This window comes from Myxine glutinosa, chromosome 2 (genome assembly GCF_964187855.1).
Source record: "Myxine glutinosa chromosome 2, kmMyxGlut1.1, whole genome shotgun sequence".
Taxonomy (NCBI): Eukaryota; Metazoa; Chordata; class Myxini; order Myxiniformes; family Myxinidae; genus Myxine; species Myxine glutinosa.
The window spans coordinates 143,150,607-143,169,746 of NC_136262.1; the positions used below are offsets into that span (position 1 = coordinate 143,150,607).

Consider the following 19,140-nt stretch of genomic DNA (forward strand, 5'->3'; position numbering starts at 1 on the left):
CTGTTAGGCAGGGTGCAATGGAGCAGCGGGACACATTTATTTATGTTTTAAAACTGTCGCAGTCAGGGTCAGGTTAAAAGTAGAGGGAACTACACCTACGTGTCACACTAAATAAAAGTTGTAGGCCCGGGACGTGCCTAAGAGGGGGAGGGTGCAGTGTTGCGGATATGAGGACTGTATTTTTTTTATTGTGTGCTTTATTATTATTATTGTTTATTCTGCGCCTCCTGCCTCCAGTGTTGTGTAAAAGTTAAAAGGGCGTCCCGGTAGTTATTCCATGAAACACCACATTGCAGGACCCGATAAAACCCTTGTTCAGTAGCTTATATCTTATTATGTGTTTTAGAGTAAGGCCTTGTCTTCCATTAAAATAATACTCCATTGCACCGAATCCATAGAGAATAGCTCCCCTTCAATAATTCCATTTCCCAGCCAAACTCTCCATCTGTGGGTAAAGCAGTTCACAAGCATGGGGTGCACGCCCTCTCAATTCGCTGCTATAGTGAATATGTGCTCCGTGCTCTGTTTGAACAGGAGGGGCGGGGTCGCCAGGGAGAGGCAAGCCCAGGGCGCGCCATGAAGGGCGGGGCTGTGCAGCCCCATGCCCAAATAAGGAAACAAGCCCGTGGCTCGCCACGAGGGGCGTGCCGTCGGCGCGATGCCCAAATAAGGAGACAAGCCCGTGGGATTACCATACAAGGTCACGAAACAGAGCACGGGGGAGAGGGCGGTACCGAAACCGAAGAGGGCGTGTCAGACCCGCGCTAACGGTATGCGAGAAGGGTGCGGAGACAAGCAGATGAGCTGGAGAGAAGTGAGAGAAAGGCTGAGCTGAGCTGCGTGGAGAGACCCGCGCTGGGAGGGAAGTGAGAGGAAGAAAAATACGAGCTGAGCTGCGTGGAGAGGGACACGACAAAAGAAAGGGTCCAAGAGAAAGCCGAGGAGCTTTTACGAAACAAGCTACACGAGAGATACAACAGAGGAGTGCAGCCCCGTTTCAACCAGCCGCGTGAAGCCCTGACGGTGTGCGCTGTAAAGCGGATTACAAGGAGCTGCCGGCTCCCCGCTTCCCGCCCGGAGTGGACCTGCTTGCTGTGCCCGGTGATCCCACCTGCTCATCCTTTCCAGCCATTCCTGCCTGCAAGTTCCCCATTTTGCCTACGTGAGTTTGTTTTGTTCGTGCTGTCCTGGGTAGTAACTAAGTCTGTATAAGCTAGTAATTTTCACTGTGTCACCTGCGTCTCATGTCCTCTGTAAATAAACGTGACTGCTCTTTTTGCTTATGTGTGTAAATAATAATAAACCCCGTTACTCTTCTGTACGTCTTCTTCTTCTTCTTCCTCTTTGCATTCGTCGTCTTAGTCTTTTCCCGATTGAATAGCGGTGGCGCGATACGGCCAACGTCTGGGTGAATCGGGTGAGTCTGGGAACAACTGTTCGGTCGCGGAGCCTCCGCTCGGCAAATATAACATCCTTAACCGCGTACCGTAACAGTATTCTATTTTTACTGCCATGTCTGAATTATAACATGAAAGTATTCTATTTTCACCACCATGTCTGAATTATAATATGAAAGTATTCTATTTTCACTACTATATCTGAATTCTAATATGAAAGTATTCTATTTTCACTACTGTATCTGAATTATAATATGAAAGTATTCTATTTTCACTACTATATCTGAATTCTAATATGAAAGTATTCTATTTTCACTACTATATCTGAATTCTAATATGAAAGTATTCTATTTTCACTACTATATCTGAATTATAATATGAAAGTATTCTATTTTCACTACTATATCTGAATTCTAATATGAAAGTATTCTATCTTCACTACTATATCTGAATTATAATATGAAAGTATTCTATTTTCACTACTATATCTGAATTGTAATATGAAAGTATTCTATTTTCACTACTATATCTGAATTATAATATGAAAGTATTCTATCTTCACTTCTATATCTGAACTATAATATGAAAGCATTCTAATTTCACTCCCATGGCTGAATTATAGTATTAAAGTATTCTATTTTCACTACCATATCTGAATTATAATATGAAAGTATTGTTATGTCGGTGGGGCAAAGGAATATCTAGAGCCAGGTTGATCTGTATAGGTAACATGCTTCGACTGTCGCGATAGGGAATCTACCCTGTAATAAGTTTGATGTGTTGTCTGGTTTGTCGGGATAAGCTGTATTGATGTCCCCGCTACGAGGGAGCAGGGCATGCTAAATAGTCCAGGGATTATGGATGAGATTCCTTTGTTCGTCGTCGTCCCTGTCGCCAAACCTTTGTCCCTTATGGCAATGCATACCCATATAAACACTTAGATAGGTCCTTAGTGCACACATTAAGTAGTTCCCTTCCCTTACAATGACTTTGGAAAACAGGCAGGAAGCCAGATTGGGGCACTGCCAGATGGCCGCCACCGGCCACACCTCCGGCAGGCCTAGCAACATCGCATGACATGAGCTATAACCACGCCACAGGGAACGTGTGATTGGTTGGCGCAGAAGGCGCGAACCTCCAGCCAATCAGGGCGGGAGGCGCGAAGACGCAACTGAGGAAGAGGTTGTTGATTGGAGGGAAGGTGCTGGAAGGTTCGGTGAATGGCGGAAGCTACAAGGCGCTGATTTGGGGGCGCGCCAAGACCGATGTCACAGGACAGGTTATAAAAGGGCGCGCTGCACGACATTTTCAGCAGCTCTCTCCTGGTTTCCTCGCTCTCCTGGTTTCCTCGCTCTCCTGGTTTCCTCGCTCTCCTGGCTTCCTCACGCTCGTGGTTTCCTCGTGCTCTTGGCTTCCTCTGTAGGCGCTGTTCTCCCCGTCTCAGCTCTCTCTCTCTTCACGGTGGACCTTGTGTGGGGATCGCTAGCCCTGCGTGGACGCATGGTGCTTTTGGTTCTGCGTGGTGCTTGGAGCGGTGCTCGGTGCTTTTGGAGCGGTGCTCGGTGCTTCTGGAGCTTGGGTTGGTGCTGAGCGGGCGGGACCTCGTGGTGTGCAGCGGAGCGAGTCGCATCGGGGCCTAGCGAAGCGTGCGAGGCGTGCGAGGCGGACGGAGGGTTTCTCCGCACTGGAGTTTGGAGCCGCGTTGAATGGACACTGCACTTGGACAGATAAGGACGCAGCACATTTCCATTACATGACGATTTCTTTCATTTATTGATTCCTGTGTGGCGTATTTGAAGTGAGGTGTGTGGGATCCCAATTTAGGCCCGTTATTTATTTACCGTCGTGTTCTTTGTTCTCGGGTTCTGTTGAATAAACCTGTTCTTTTTGTACATTCTAATTCGGTTTTCGCTTGAGTTAATTCCCCTGCAGGATCGGAGCTGCCGTCGGTTCGCTCAAGGTAAGCGCTTTTGCCGCATCTTCCTCTTCCCTTCTTCCTCCCGCGGGTTTATAGCAAAGTCCGTGTTTGATCGTCGCCTCCAGTAAATCCGTTTGGTCCATCCGCGGTGCCTGGTGTTAACCTGGAAGGGATCGCACGACAGTATTCTATTTTCACTACCATATCTGAATTATAATATGAAAATATTCTATTTTCACTACTATATCTGAATTATAACATGAAAGTATTCTATTTTCACTACTATATCTGAATTATAATATGAAAATATTCTATTTTCACTACTATATCTGAATTATAACATGAAAGTATTCTATTTTCACTACCATATCTGAATTATAATATGAAAGTATTCTATTTTCACTTTTCAGTGTTGGGTTGCACATCAGGCCTTCCTGGACCACAAGCCCAATGGGATTCCATGAGGTTTCCTGATTTGTGAGTTTTCGAATGATGTATACCATATTTGATTGTACAGTACGGTATTTTATTTAAAATTTGCATCTTTGCCTCTTGGAAAAAGCGGAGAAATGCAATTATGGCTGAGTTGGATTTCAGCAGTAAAATTCATTTGTGAGTGATATAAATAGAAGTGCTCGTGAAGAGCTATTTTCTAATACTCCTGACAGTAATAGTAGCTGTGTAGACCAGATTTGTGCAGATGTGCGGAGGTGATATTTCAACCCCCCACCATTTTACCGAGCTGAAGCCAGGATGGAATTGCATGCTTCCCTCGGAACACGGATGTAGGAAGCCCAGGAATGAACATGGATTGGTGTTACACTGTGCATAAGCTTCAGCAATCTTTCATGCGAAATAAAATGAGATGAGACAGGAAGGACTCCTTTTGTAAAAGGATTTAGTATGAATGTGGATGACAGCAACACATGATGCTGGTTTGTGTACTGTGAGTACCTAATCTGATATGTCAGTTTGGATTCTTCACTCTGGTACTTGTGAATGTGGCTTTTCATGAGGATAAAATTAGAAACTAGCAAGGACCGCTGAACATCCACACAATGCAAAATGTAGCTTCAAGTGCTCAAATCTCCCCACACAAACCCCAAGCCATCTGTCGGCACCCCTCCCAAACCGTAGGACCTCAACCTCCCCTCAAAATCCTAAAGCTTCAATTCCCTCCCCACTGCAAGCCTTCAAACACTCTCTCAGCCACCCTCTCCACACCACAAGTCCTCAACACCTCACACACCACAACTCCTCAAATCCTCTCCCCCCCACTGAACACGAAAAAAGTGATCGAACAATAACAGCATGGCTCCTATTTGTCGTCATAACGGTCGTCTGTCTAAATCACAATCCCGCGAGATTTTTGCCTCCATCACCGAAGGTGGATGGAGGTTGTTTTCATCCTTGTCTGTCTGTCTGTCTGTCTGTCTGTCTGTCTGTCTGTTTGTTTGTTACTTGTGAAAATCGAAGATTTTTCAAGTATATTGGTTGGTCTTGTGCGTTATTCTGTCTGTCAGTTTGTCAGTTGCCTACAGGTCACAATTTTCAACCGATGTTCACGAAACTTTACCAAATGGTAGAGTTCGTCATAAGCATGAAGCCTATTGTTTTGGGGTCAAAAGTTCAAGAGGTCAACATAGACCAAAAGTCATCCATCATCAACTTTGTCAAATTTCTAGAATCTCAATTTTCATCCGATTGACTTGAAATTTAAAGAGGATTTACATATCTGATCACTGACTTCAACAACCAATTACATTTAAGGTCAACATAGGCCAAAATTTCAACATCGGTCAAGTTTCTATAATCCTCAATTTTCATCTGATTAACTTGAAATTTGAAGATAATTTGCATATCTTGTCACTGAATTCCCCGGCTATTTTGAGGTCAACATAGGCCAAAAGGTCAACACAGGCCAAATTTCTAAAATCCTCAATTTTCATCTGATTGAATTGAAATGTTAAGAGGATTTGCATATCTGGGCACTGACTTCAACCACCAATTATATTTTAGGTCAACATAGGCCAAAAGGTCAACACAGGTCAAGTTTCTATAATCCTCCATTTTCATCCAATTAACTTTAAATTTTAAGAGGATTTGCATATCTTGTCACTGAATTCAACCCCCAACTATTTTTGAGGTCAACATAGGCCAAAAGGTCAACATAGGCCAGATTTCTAAAATCCTCAATTTTCATCTGATTAACTTGAAATTTTAAGAAGATTTGCATATCTGGTCAATAAATTCAACCACCAAGTATTTTTGAGGTCAACATAGGCCAAAAGGTTAACATAGGCCAAATTTCTAAAATCCTCAATTTTCATCTGATTGACTTGAAATTTGAAGAGGATTTGCATATCTAATCACTGACTTCAACCACCAATTATATTTTAGGTCAACATAGGCCAAAAGGTCAACAAAGGCCAAGTTTCTATAATCCTCCATTTTCATCCAATTAACTTTAAATTTTAAGAGGATTTGCATATCTGGTCACTGAATGCAACCACCAATTATTTTTAAGGTCATCATAGGCCAACAACTTATTTTATGGATTTCGCAAGTATCGTGCTATGCACGACATATTTCTTGTTTGTTTGTTTGTCTGTCTGTCAACAAGATATCTCAACAGGTTGTGTACGGATTTGGACAAAATTTGACAGAGATGTAGTGCATGTGACAAGGACGAAATGATTAGATTTTGGTGAAGATCCGAATTTGGATCCGGCTACTAGAACTTTTAAGTGATTCTTCACCATTGGGATATAGGGCCAAAAACGATAAATAGTATGGTATCTCAAAAAGATGTGGACGGATTTGGACGAAATGACTTTCGAGGAAGGGTATGAGAACTGAAGACGAGATGGGATAAATCTGTGCATGAGAGAGAGCAGTTTGCTTTGGAAGAATTCCCAGGATGAGTTGATGTCAGAGGCGGTAGAGATGGGAGACCAGTCCAGATGATTGATGGCTGCTTGAAGACCGTGCCAGTCGGCCTGAGTGAAATGCCAGACTCGTCGACGCTGAGGAGGCTCTCTGAGAATGGCCAGAGAGATGTCCACTTTAACAAGCACATGATCAGAAGAACCGATTGGAGCAGAAGAAGAGCAGCAGACATTTGCAGGGAATTTTGTCATAACCAAGTCCAGAAGAGAAGATGCTCCGTTGACTGAGATCCGGGTCGGGAAATTGACAGATTGTGTCAGTCCCAGTGAGTCGCAGAAGTCCTTTGCTGAGATGCCATGGCTGGTGAGAGAGGTACCCACACCCAGCCAGCTGGCATGATGACAGTTGAAGTCGCCACATATGAGGAAGAGAGTGTTGGGATGAGTGGATAGGAGTTGGTCCAGGTTGTCAGACAGGGAAATGTAAATGGAGTCATCACTGTTTGGAGGACGGTACAGAACACATATGAACAAAAGGTGGGAGTGAAGAGGAAGCCGTAGCCAGAGGTACTCCTGGGGGTGGGGTGGAGAGAGGGCAGTGCAAAGAGAGTGAGGAAGAGAGTTTTTGATAAAGATGGCAACCCCACCACCCGGACGAGGCTCAGGTCTATCATACCGGAGGAGGGAGTAACCAGGGAGAGATATTAAGGAATCAGAGACATCTTGAAGGAGGAAAGTTCAACCTGTATGGTTCAGAAGTTCAGAAGCAACCTGTATGGAGAGATCAATCAGGTTTGAGCGAAGGCCCCGGATGTTTGAGGTCCATACCGTTAAGGAAGAGGGAGGGGGAGCATCGGGTGCAGGACAGGGGAGGGTAGGGTAAGATGAGGGGTGAGAGGTGGAGGTAGGGAGAGCTGTTGATAGTGTGTCAGAGATTGCAGAAGAGTTAGGAGAAAGGGAAGGATGAGGAGGACAAAAGGTTTGATGGTGATTGGGTGAGGCACAGTGAGGTGTTGTTTGAGAGGGGGGGGGGGGGGACAGAGCAAAGTAGAAGGTTGGAGGAGGTGGAGGTATCAGATGGAAGGGAGAGGAAGTGGGGAGGAGGCAGCTTTGAGGAGGAGGGAGAGGGGATTTTAGGAGAGATGGGTGAGGGGAGTATTGAAGGGGAGGGGGAGGGGGAGGATTTGAATGGGAGGGGAAAGGGGGGAGATTTGGAGGGGAGGGGTGAGGGGGGGAGTTTAGGAGGGGAGAGGCAAGGGGGGAGAATTGAAGGGGAGGGTGAGGGGGGATTTGAATGGGAGGGGCAAGTGGGGAGATTAGGAGGAGAGAGGCGAGGGGGGAGAATTGAAAGGGAGGGATGAGGAGGAGAATTGAAAGGGAGGGCTCAGGGGGGAGTTTTGGAGGGCAGGGGTGAGAGGGGAATTTAGGAGGGGATGAGTGAGGAGGGAGTTTAGGAAGGGATGGGTGAGGGGGGAGTTTAGAAAGTGGATGATTTATGAAAAACGAACATATATTACAAACTGGGTTTTTTGTGATTTTCAAGTATTGGGTGAAAACCGATATATGACATGATATTTAAAAAAGTTATGGACTAGTTACGACTAAACATGGTGGACGAGTTGGTTAAGTGACAATAACAAGCCAATTCGCTTTTGGTTCAGGTGTGAATCCAGATCCGGCCTATCAGTGGGATACAGAACATAAACTGCTCAGCCTGGCAGAGGTATGCTGTGCCATTGTCGTCATTTTTTTGTATACATAGTTGAGGCTCACGGGAGAGCTCATACAATGAACGGACCAGCATGTGACAGACACAAGCAGGACGCAAAACACGCATGCATGGGGTGGACATGATGGATACGGAAGGAAACTCTCAGGAGGGAAAACTGGAAAATTGGAAGGAGAGGGATTTGGGGGGGGGGGGGGTAGGGGGGGTTAACAAGGGTTGCGATTTTAGATAGTGAGGAACAGCTGTCTTGAATACCTGGAGAGAAGAATGAGATTGAATAGAGTCTGGAAAAAGAGCAACATATGAGTAGAGATGACCAGCGATCCTGGATTTAGGTAGTTTCACAAGAAGGGGGTTGATGTTGGACCGCATGAGCCCTGCAGAAACCTGGGGGTTGGGAAAGAAGAAGGGGAAGGGGACAAAGCACGGAAAGCGAAGAGGGTGCAATATGTGTAAACCCTGTGGAATTGCAACTCTCAATAAGTGACCATGAGCAGCCACATTTAGGCAATAAACGACCCTAAACCAATTAATCATCTTATTGATACATAAGTAACTCAGCGATTTACATCGAGTAAAATTGTCCATTTAAGTCATGCTCGCCCGAAATTTTTAAATGCAATGTACTTGTGTAATTTCGTGGTGTGAATCTTTGTGAATAAACTGTATAGATAAATGTTTTCGTGTCCTTTATTCTACCTGCCCGTTTACTTACTGAATACACGTATGAAGTCACACATGAAGTCGCTTGTTCTCCAAGTGATTTTCAGTTGCTCTGATTGCAAACAGCTTTAGTTATTAATCATCTGTTGAAGGACAGATTGGGTTCGGGACGATTAGCGTCCACACGTAAAGCCCCCCCCCCCCCCCCCCCCAAATAGGTATTTTTTGTTTGTTTATTTAAAGTCTTAAGATTATGTTAGTATGATTCTACATGCTGCCCTGTCTTCTAGTTCTAGCAACCAATGAAATTGGTTTAAAATACCTTTAGTCAGTGTGGTATACTGCTTTATTCTACCAGGCGAGCAGGCAGGGGTGTTGCCCCTATTTGTCTTGTCACAATTTTATTGCTAATATTTTGTATTTTGCTTTTTGTTTTCTCAATTTAATTGCTATTTTTACGGTGTAGCCTCTCGGGCAAAACCGTCCAGGACAGTGTTTGTCTGTCCGTATGTATGTATGTAAGTATGTATGTATGAATGTATGTATGTATGTATGTATGTATGTATGTCCCCTCAAACGTACACCAATCAGAGCAAAGGATCTGGTCACATGACAGGGGTGATGTGATGTCATTACAGTGGTACGACGGCTGACTCCATACGCCGCCATTTTGATTCTTATACTGTTCAGGCCGGACATATTGTTGAACCTGTCATGTACTAGTACCCAACTGCAAAGCCGCAATGAGCCGGTGAAGCCAAAGCCTCTTGCCACTATTTTACCCATCACTGTGGCATCAGTAGATTAGGTAGTTGGGAGTAGGTAGGTGTAGTAGGTACCGTCGGTGTAGTAGGTGTAGTAGGTGTAGTAGGTACCATTTGCATTCTGGATGAGATTAAAATTGATAAAATTTCCTTCTTGATTAATTCGGTGAATTCCATCTCAACTTCGGATATTTCCGGCCGTGAAAAACTATCCATATTTCTAAACTAAATATGTAAACCGCTTATACCGTATTTCTGGCTGTGAAAAACTATCCCCTACGGCCGCAAGATTTCTAAAAAATAATTCTTCGTCAATTTTAGAATATTTGACGCCGTTTTCACCCTCCGAAACGCGTAATAAGCTTTTTTGAAATATTTTTGAAATGCTCGAATCTCATTGGTTCCGGTGTTTGGTGACGATTTTCGTTGAAGATAACGAGGTTGGTCTTAACGTATTTTAATTACAAATTAGAGGTGCATAAGATTGTGAATCATACAAAGACGGGTGAAACAAACTCCTATTTAACTTTTTCGCAATTGTTTTATGCAAACTTCCGCATCCGGTCGATGGCGGCCTCCATTGCGTGATTTGGTTTTAGAAATATTTTTTCAAATGCTCGAATCTCATTGGTTCCAGTGTTTGGTGACGCTTTTCGTTGAAGATAACCAGGCCCGTGCGGGCCGAGGTTGGTCTTAACGTATTTTAATTACAAATTAGAGGTGCATAAGATTGTGAATCAAACAAAGACGGGTGAAACAAACTCCTATGGAACTTTTTTGCAATTGTTTTATGCAAACTTCCGCATCCGGTCGATGGCGGCCTCCATTGCGTGATTTGGTTTTAGAAATATTATTTCAAATGCTCGAATCTCATTGGTTCCGGTGTTTGGTGACGCTTTTCGTTGAAGATAACCAGGCCCGTGCGGGCCGAGGTTGGTCTTAAAGTATTTTAATTATCAATTAGAGGTGCATAAGATCGTGAATCAAACAAAGACGGGTGAAGCAAACTCCTATTGAACTTTTTTCAATTTGTTATGCATACTTCCGCATCCGCAAGATGGCGGCCTCCATTGCGCTTCGGAATTCTCAAGCCAAGGCATAATCAGGTTTTCGACATAATACGTACGCGTTTATTGACAACACCGGCTTTGCCGGCTCTCACAATCTGCATGCTCGACCTTCACGTTTTTCATTCAGTGTGAAACACAAACAAACACGTGAAACACATGAAGTAAAACACGTGAAAATAAGGATCTTTTATAACACTTGATTGTTATCGTGGCTGTGGTCGTTGTTGTTTGTTAGTTGCTTCTGTGTGGTTTTATATATATTTCTATTGCTTCGCAAAATATCACAACTGTATATACTTTTGGATGCTCATTCCGTGTCCTTCTAAATGGTTTCTACTGTTGCAGAATAATAAATGTTTCCGTTCAAACTGCTGTGTGAATGGACCATACATTGGCGCTTCTTCCTCTTCAGACTCGCAAAGAGGCTTTTAGAACTGGCAAATTTGTGATTAAACAAACGATTTTTTACGGCGTAGATGTTTAGTTCCTGTGTTTACAGCGTTTGTCTCTCTGTATGTATGTATGTTCCTCACATATTTATCCTACATATTGGGTGAGTTACATAGCCGACAATTACTCTTCTGAGAGGTAGAATGTCATGCCATTTGGCTTTGTCAAGTATGTTTCTTTCAACACCCTTTAGGGAACGTTCATATATTACGTCATATACCTGGTTGGGGCAAATTATCACACTTGATGATTGGGGGGAACTGAAATTATGACAACAGGGTGATGATATGTGATGGGGGGGGGGGGTGCATGCCCCCCAGATCATGTATAATTAAAAGTTTGATTAAGGGCTCTTCAAATATTGAAGCATTTCTTATGACTGCCTCCAACCACCCTGCCTGGTGTTCGGCTTAACAGTTAGGCTGGAGGGCTTTGTATTCGAGGGTCCTGAATTCGAATCCTGGTTAGCTGTTGAATTAACACCAGATGGGGTTGACTCAGCCTCTCATCTTTCCCAGGTTGGCAAAATAAGTACCAACTCACTGGGTCCTCTCTCAAGGAGGTTGGAGGTAAGATTTGCATTCCAGCCACCATAAAACACCTCATTCCATGACACACACAGTGGTGTATGTTGGGATTGTGCTGAGTGGCAACTGACCAACATATAGAATGAAAAATCGGTCAGAGACCGAGGACTTGCTGGAATGTACTTTTTAAAAAATCGGCCATTTTGGATCAAAATGGCAGGGAATCTATACATGTATATAGTGTATGCATATCTCTTGTCCTTTCAGAGTTAGTGTGGTTTGAAATATATTTTCAATGAAAACTTGGCCCTCTGACCTTTGACCGCAAAAAAATTTAAAACTAAGCATTTTTTTACCATTTTATGCCACATGCTATTTTTCGGGAATTGAATAATGAACATTTTGGTGTTGGTTAGAAGGGAATCGGATAATGTTTGACAGAGTTATTAGTAAAAATACAATTTTTGACCTTGAGTTTGACCTTTCAAGGTCACTCAAGGTCAAAGGTCATGGTGCCAAATTAAATGTCGTATGTGACTTCCTATATGTCAGTAACAGTAAGTGTATGCAAATCTCTTGTACTTTTACCGTTATAGTGGTTTGAAATATATTTTAAATGAAAACTCGACCCCCCTGATTTCACGTTTTGGGTGACCTTGACAATATGGATAACAAGAAAAAGAGCAATCAGAGATTGCAAACCCTCACCAGGATGTATTTTCAGTGGTTTTTAAGGCTTTTGCGTTAAAACAAATATAGCGGCCGAACCACGAGACCGATGACGTCATCATTATTTGTTTTTTAAACTAATTTATTCCTAGATTATGCTCAAGAAATTTCATCTTGATTGGATGAAGTTTTGTACTTGTCGAGTTATGACATCATAATGGATGGAGGCACCTATGACATCATCATTAACGTATTTTATTCTCCATGGAGAGTTCTTTACAATGAGCCATGTCTCAATTCTTTCTATTCAGCACTTTCGAAGATATAGAGGTGCAAAATTTTTCGGTTTTTCCAAGATGGCGGCCGAACCACGTGACTGATGACGTCTTCATGTTTTTTTTCTCCACCAGTTTATGCCGACATGGCACTCAAGAAATTGCATCTTGATTGGATGAAGTTTTGTACTTGTCGAATTATGACATCATAATGGAGGCCTTGGGCCAACAGAGTGAAAAATTGGGCACAGTCTATTCCAGGGCAAGGCAAATATGTGTGTAAAGTATGGCGATGCTATGTGCAACGATGTAGACATAGTACTGCGCACAAACAGACAGACAGACAGACAAACCAACCAACCAACCAACATACTTGCCGGAATCTATTCCGGCAAGTAATAAACCAGCGTCTCAATGCAATCTGTTTGTTTCCATGGTGACAGACAGCTGAGAGACTTACAGTATTTCAAAATAATTTAATACTTACACTATTTGCTAACTGGTATCTGCACCCAGGTCATACTATCCTCTTCAACCAAAGTATCAAACAAGCGGGCTACGCAGCTGTTAGACTTTGTCTTGTTTCACTATTTCTGTACTTTGTTTTTGTTTTTTTCCCTCCAATGTCGTTGCTATTTTTTTTTTCCTGGTATGTACCCTGGTTAGAATAGGTACACCGTATCCCTGCGTGTCGTGACAGGCGACAAAGAGGGTTGGCGTCAGGAAGGGCATCCGGCCATAAAAACATTGCCTCAAAAAGAGAACCATGACAATTACAACTACATATGGGCAGGGTACAGCCCGAAGTGGAGATCGGTTTCAGAGGTTTGGGACATGGAATGTAGGGACAATGACAGGGAGATCAGGAGAAGTATTGGTCAGAAGAAGAGTGGACATATGTTGTGTGCAAGAGACGAGATGGAAGGGAAGTGGTGTGAGAATGGTGTAGGGCAGGCAGGGACAGAAATACAAGTTTGTGTGGCAAGGGTGCCCGGAGGGCGTGAATGGTGTTGGTGTCCTGTTTTCTGAGGAGTTTGTAGACAGTGTGGTGAGTGTGACTAGAGTGAGTGATAGGTTGATGATGGTGAAAATGATGATTGGAAAGCTCTTGGTGAACGTCATCTCGGGATATGCTCCGCAGGTCGGTCGGAGCGATGAAGAGAAGGACAAGTTCTGGTGTGCGATAGAGAAGCTGATGGAAAACGTGAAAGATGAGGAAGTTGTTGTAGTAGGAGGAGACATAAATGGACATGTGGGAAGGAGTATGGACGGTTTTGAGGCAGTTCATGGGTGTTACGGATATGGTGTGAGAAATGGAGAACGTGAAAGGATTTTGGAGTTTGCTGATGGAGCTGATTTGTTGATTTGCAATACTCAGTTCCAGAAAGGGGATAATAAGCTTGATACATACATGTCAGGTGGGTCGACGACAACCGTTGACTACCTGATGGTGCATAGGCGAGAAAGGGGGCACCTCCGGGACACAAAGGTGATCCCGGGGGAGGAGGCTGTTTCACAGCACCACTTGGTTGCCTGCAACATAAGGGTGAAAGGTGCGAGGAGAGCTCGGCGGGTGAAGTACCAACCGAGAATGAAGGTGTGGAAGTTGAAAGAGGTGACAGTAAGGGAGGCATTAAAAGAGAGGCTGAGTAGGGTAGAGGATGATGTGGTTGAGCTTGAACGTGGTTGGATGTCAATGAAAGATAGTCTGTTGGGAGCCGTTGGTGAGGTATGTGGATGGACAAAAGGACCACCGAAGCACTCGGAAACATGGTGGTGGGATGATGAAGTTGGAAAGAGGATTGACGAGAAGAGGAAAAGTTCAAGGAGTGGCAGAAGGCGAAGGGTACGGGAGCAGAAAAAGCAGAGCATGAAAGTTATAAGGCAGCCAAGAAGGCTGCAAAGAAAGAGGTAGCAAGGGCGCAGGAGGCATGAAGGAAAATGTTCGGAGAACGCTTGGATTCGGAAGAGGGTCAGAGAGCGGTATTGAGGATGGCAAAGCAGATAGCGAGAGAGAGGTGTGATGTGATGGGGGTGAGTTGCTTGAAGGATGAAGTGGGACAAATCGTTGTGGACCCAGATGGAATTAAAGGAAGATGGAAAAGATATATGGAAATGCTGTTGAATACAGAGAATGAATGGGATGGCAACATAGAGAGTAACCCAGTTTTAGGACCGGCAGAGAAGATAACTGAGAAGGAAGTTGAGGAAGCGATAAAAGCAATGAAGAGTAGAAAAGCGGGAGGGCCGACGGGAGTTGTGGGAGATATGTTGAAGGCAGCAGGAAGTTGGGGTGTGAAGAGAATGACAGAGCTCTGTAATCTGGTGGTGAAAGAAGGCCGCATTCCAGTGGATTGGGAACTGAGTACCCTCGTCCCTCGATACAAGGGGAAAGGTGACCCTCTGGAGTGTGGCTCGTACCGAGCGATAAAGTTATTGGAGCATGGAATAAAGGTATTGGAAAGGGTGTTGGAGAGGAGGATAAGGAAGAAGGTGAAGATCGACGAAATGCAGTTTGGATTTATGCCAGGAAGAGGAACGCCAGATGCGCTTTTTATTGTGAGGCAGTTGCAGGAGAAGTACATGGAGAAGTGGAAGAAGTTGTTTCTTGGGTTTGTTGATCCGGAGAAAGCATTCGATCGGGTTCCACGTGAAGTATTGACATGGGCATTGAGGAAGTTAGAAGTGGAGGAATGGTTGATCAGAGTAGTGATGGCAATGTACAAAAGAGCGCGCACAGCTGTAAGGACGAAGGACGGGAAACAGTGGTGAGTTTGAGGTGAAGGTGGGAGTGCATCAGGGGTCGGTACTAAGTCCACTACTATTTGTAGCTGTGATGGAAGTGCTGGCTCAGAATGTAAAGGAGGGTTTACCGTGGGAGTTGTTGTATGCAGATTATCTGGTGTTGATTGCGGAAAGTATGGATGGACTGAAGGAAAAGATGAACAAGTGGAAGGAATGTATGGAGACAAAAGGTCTGAAAGTGAATATAGGTAAGACGAAGGTGATGGCAAGTGGGTCATTAACCAGTGTGGCAGCTACATTCAAATGTAAGGTGTGCACAGAGGGAGCTGCAGATGGAGGAAATGTTGAGTTGGATCTTGGAGACGGCGTGAAGCTGGAAGGTGTGAAAACATTTTGCTACCTCGGAGACATGCTGAATGGAGAAGGTGGATCAGACTCGGCAACGGTTGCTAGAGTGAGATGTGCATGGAAGAAGTTTCGGGAACTGAGTGGCGTGCTGATGAGGAGGGGAGTGTCGTTGAAGCTGAAGGGAAAGGTGTATGCTGCATGTGTGAGAAGTGTTATGATTTATGGGAGCGAGACATGGGTCATGAATGTAGAGCAGCAACGAAGGTTGGAAAGGGCGGAAATGCGAATGGTTCGGTGGATGTGCGGAGTATCGTTGAGAGAGAGGAAGACAAATGATGAATTGCGAAAGATGATGGGAATAGAGCCTGTGATTGATGCTGTGAAGAGGAACAGGTTGAGATGGTTTGGTCATGTGTTGAGGAAGGATGAAAGTGACTGGTTGAGAAGAGTGATGGAAATGAATGTAGAAGGAAGTCGAGGACGGGGAAGACCGAGAAAGACTTTGCTGAAGATGGTGGAAGAAGAAATGCGGGGAAGGGGGTTAACAAGGAGAGTTGCAGAAAATAGTGCAAAATGGAGATTGTCATGGTGACCGCAAGGCTAACCCCCACTCTAGCAGGGAGAATGGCCTTAAAATGCATGTTGTTTGTTTTTTTGTCGTTGCTATTTTTAACTATTTTCTGTACTTTGTTTTTTTTTCTCACGATTTTATTGCTAATTTTCTGTATTTTGTTTTTTTCTCATAATTTTATTGCTAATTTTCTGTATTTTGTTTTTTCTGAATTTTATTGCTAAGTTTATGTATTTTGTTTTTCCTGAATTTTATTGCTAATTTTCTGTATTTAGTTTTTTCTCATAATTTTATTGCTAATTTTCTGTATTTTGTTTTTTTCTGAATTTTATTGCAAATTTTCTGTATTTTGTTTTTTCTGAATTTATTGCTACATTTCTGTATTTTTTTGTTTTTCTGAATTTTATTGCTAATTTTCTGTATTTTGTTTTTTTCTGAATTTTGTTGCTACGTTTCTGTATTTTTTTTGTTTCTCTGAATTTTATTGCTAATTTTCTGTATTTCTTTTTTTTCTGAATTTTATTGCTAATTTTCTCCATTTTGTTTTCTGAATTTTATTGCAAATTTTCTGTATTTTTTTTCTCACAATTCTATTGCAAATTTTCTGTATTTTGTTTTTTTCTGAAATTTTTTGCAAATATTCTGTATTTTGCTTTTTTCTGAATTTAATTGCAAATTTTCTGTATTATTTTTTCTCACAATTCTATTGCAAATTTTCTGTATTTTGTTTTTTTCTCACAATTTTAGTGGTAATTTTCTGTATTTTGTTTTTTTCTGAAATTTATTGCAAATTTTGTGTATTTTGCTTTTTTCTGAATTTAATTGCAAATTTTCTGTATTATTTTTTCTTACAATTTTATTGGTAATTTTCTGTATTTTTTTTTCTTCTGAATTTCATTGCTAATTTCCTGTATTTCGTTTTTTTCTCATAATATTATTCCAATTTTTCTGTATTTTGTTATTTTTCTCACAATTTTATTGCTAATTTTCTGTATTTTGTTATTTTCTCACAATTTTATCGCAAATTTTCTGTATTTTTTTTTTCTGAATTTAATTGCTAATTTTCTGTATTTTGTTATTTTCTCACAATTTTATTGGTAATTTTCTGTATGTTTGTTTTTTTCTGAAATTTATTGTAAATTTTGTTTTGTTTTTTTCTGAATTATATTGCAAATTTTCTGCATTTTTTTCTCACAATTTTAGTGTTAATTTTCTGTATTTCGTTTTTTCTGAATTTCATTGCAAATTTTCTGTATTTTGTTTTTTTCTGAAATTTATTGCAAATTTTTTGTTTTTTTCTGAATTTAATTGCAAATTTTCTGTATTATTTTTTCTCACAATTTTATTGCTAATTTTCTGTATTTTGTTATTTTCTCACAATTTTATTTCTAATTTTCTGTATTTTGTTATTTTCTCACAATTTTATTGCTAATTTTCTGTTTTTCTTTTCTCACAATTTTATTGCTATTTTATACTACTTTCTGTACTTTGTTTTCTTTTCCACTGATCTCATTGCTATTTTTTCACTATTTTCTGTACATTTTTTTCTCAATTTTATTGCTATATGTTTTCACTATTTCTGTACTTTATTTTAAACCATGCAGAGATCTCAAAAACCATCCCGGGGAACATTACCACAAACTAACTGCAGTTGGAGGCTGTATGGGGCTCGGTGACGATCCTGAAAAGAGCTCTCGGACCAAAACTTTGGGAATAAGAAAACTACACAAACTGGTCCATGAATCATGATCTCTTACTGAAACAGAGGTGGATACTTTGAGACCTGTTGGGACTTTGAGACCGTTACACCTACTGAAACCTGCACATGGAGATAAAAACCAATGACAAACACACACACACACACACACACACACACACACACACACACACACACACACACATTCATTATTATTATTATTATTATTATTAAACATATGGTACATGTTCCTGTACACCACTCAACAATTTCAATGCAAAGTTTAGGCTAGAAATTGTGTGTTGATCATTTTATTAATCATACTTTGATGTAGCCAACAAAGTGAAGTCCATAAAGGTGTGTTTTCAAGTTACTATACACAAAAGCTCAGTCTCTTCCTTGTCCGTATGTATTACAAGGTTGCGGGGTAGCATCATTGGCAAAGGGAGAGGTTGTGCCGCTGATTCAATGCCCTCTGCTAGTTAGGGCATGAATTTGGAATTTGCTCATGGTGCTGGTGACAGCTCGCCTTCTTCTTATATCAGTTACTTCACAAGTGATTTTATCAGTGACTTCACAAGTGATGATATCAGTCACTTCACAAATCAGTGTATTAGTCACTTCACAAAGCATTGTATCAGTCAATTCACAAGTCATTATATCAGTCACTTTGCTAGTGATTATATCAGTCACTTCACAAGTGATGATATCAGTCACTTCACAAATCAGTGTATTAGTCACTTCACAAAGCATTGTATCAGTCAATTCACAAGTCATTATATCAGTCACTTTGCTAGTGAGTATATCAGCCACTTCACAAGTCATTATATCAGTCACTTTGCTAGTGAGTATATCAGCCACTTCACAAGTCATTATATCAGTCACTTTGCTAGTGAGTATATCAGCCACTTCACAAGTCATTATATCAGCCACTTCACAAGTCATTATATCAGTCACTTTGCTAGTGATTATATCAGCCACTTCACAAGTCATTATATCAGTCACTTTGCTAGTGATTATATCAGCCACTTCACAAGTCATTATATCAGTCACTTTGCTAGTGAGTATATCAGCCACTTCACAAGTCATTATATCAGTCACTTTGCTAGTGAGTATATCAGCCACTTCACAAGTCATTATATCAGTCACTTCACTAGTGATTATATCAGTCACTTTGCTAGTGAGTATATCAGCCACTTTACAAGTAATTATATCAGTCACTTCACTAGTGATTATATCAGTCACTTTGCTAGTGAGTATATCAGCCACTTTACAAGTAATTATATCAGTCACTTCATTAGTGATTATATCAGTCACTTTGCTAGTGAGTATATCAGCCACTTCACAAGTCATTATATCAGTCACTTTGCTAGTGAGTATATCAGCCACTTCACAAGTCATTATATCAGCCACTTCACAAGTCATTATAT

General features: G+C 41.8%; 1 long non-coding RNA gene across 1 annotated transcript; it reads left to right on the forward strand.

The window, feature by feature from the left end:
• Positions 1-826: 826 nt before the first annotated feature.
• LOC137413532 (uncharacterized) lies at positions 827-17,759 on the forward strand. The gene is made up of 3 exons (XR_010981696.2): positions 827-1,162; positions 3,726-3,792; positions 17,619-17,759. It is a non-coding gene; the product is annotated as an uncharacterized LOC137413532 (long non-coding RNA).
• Positions 17,760-19,140: the final 1,381 nt, after the last annotated feature.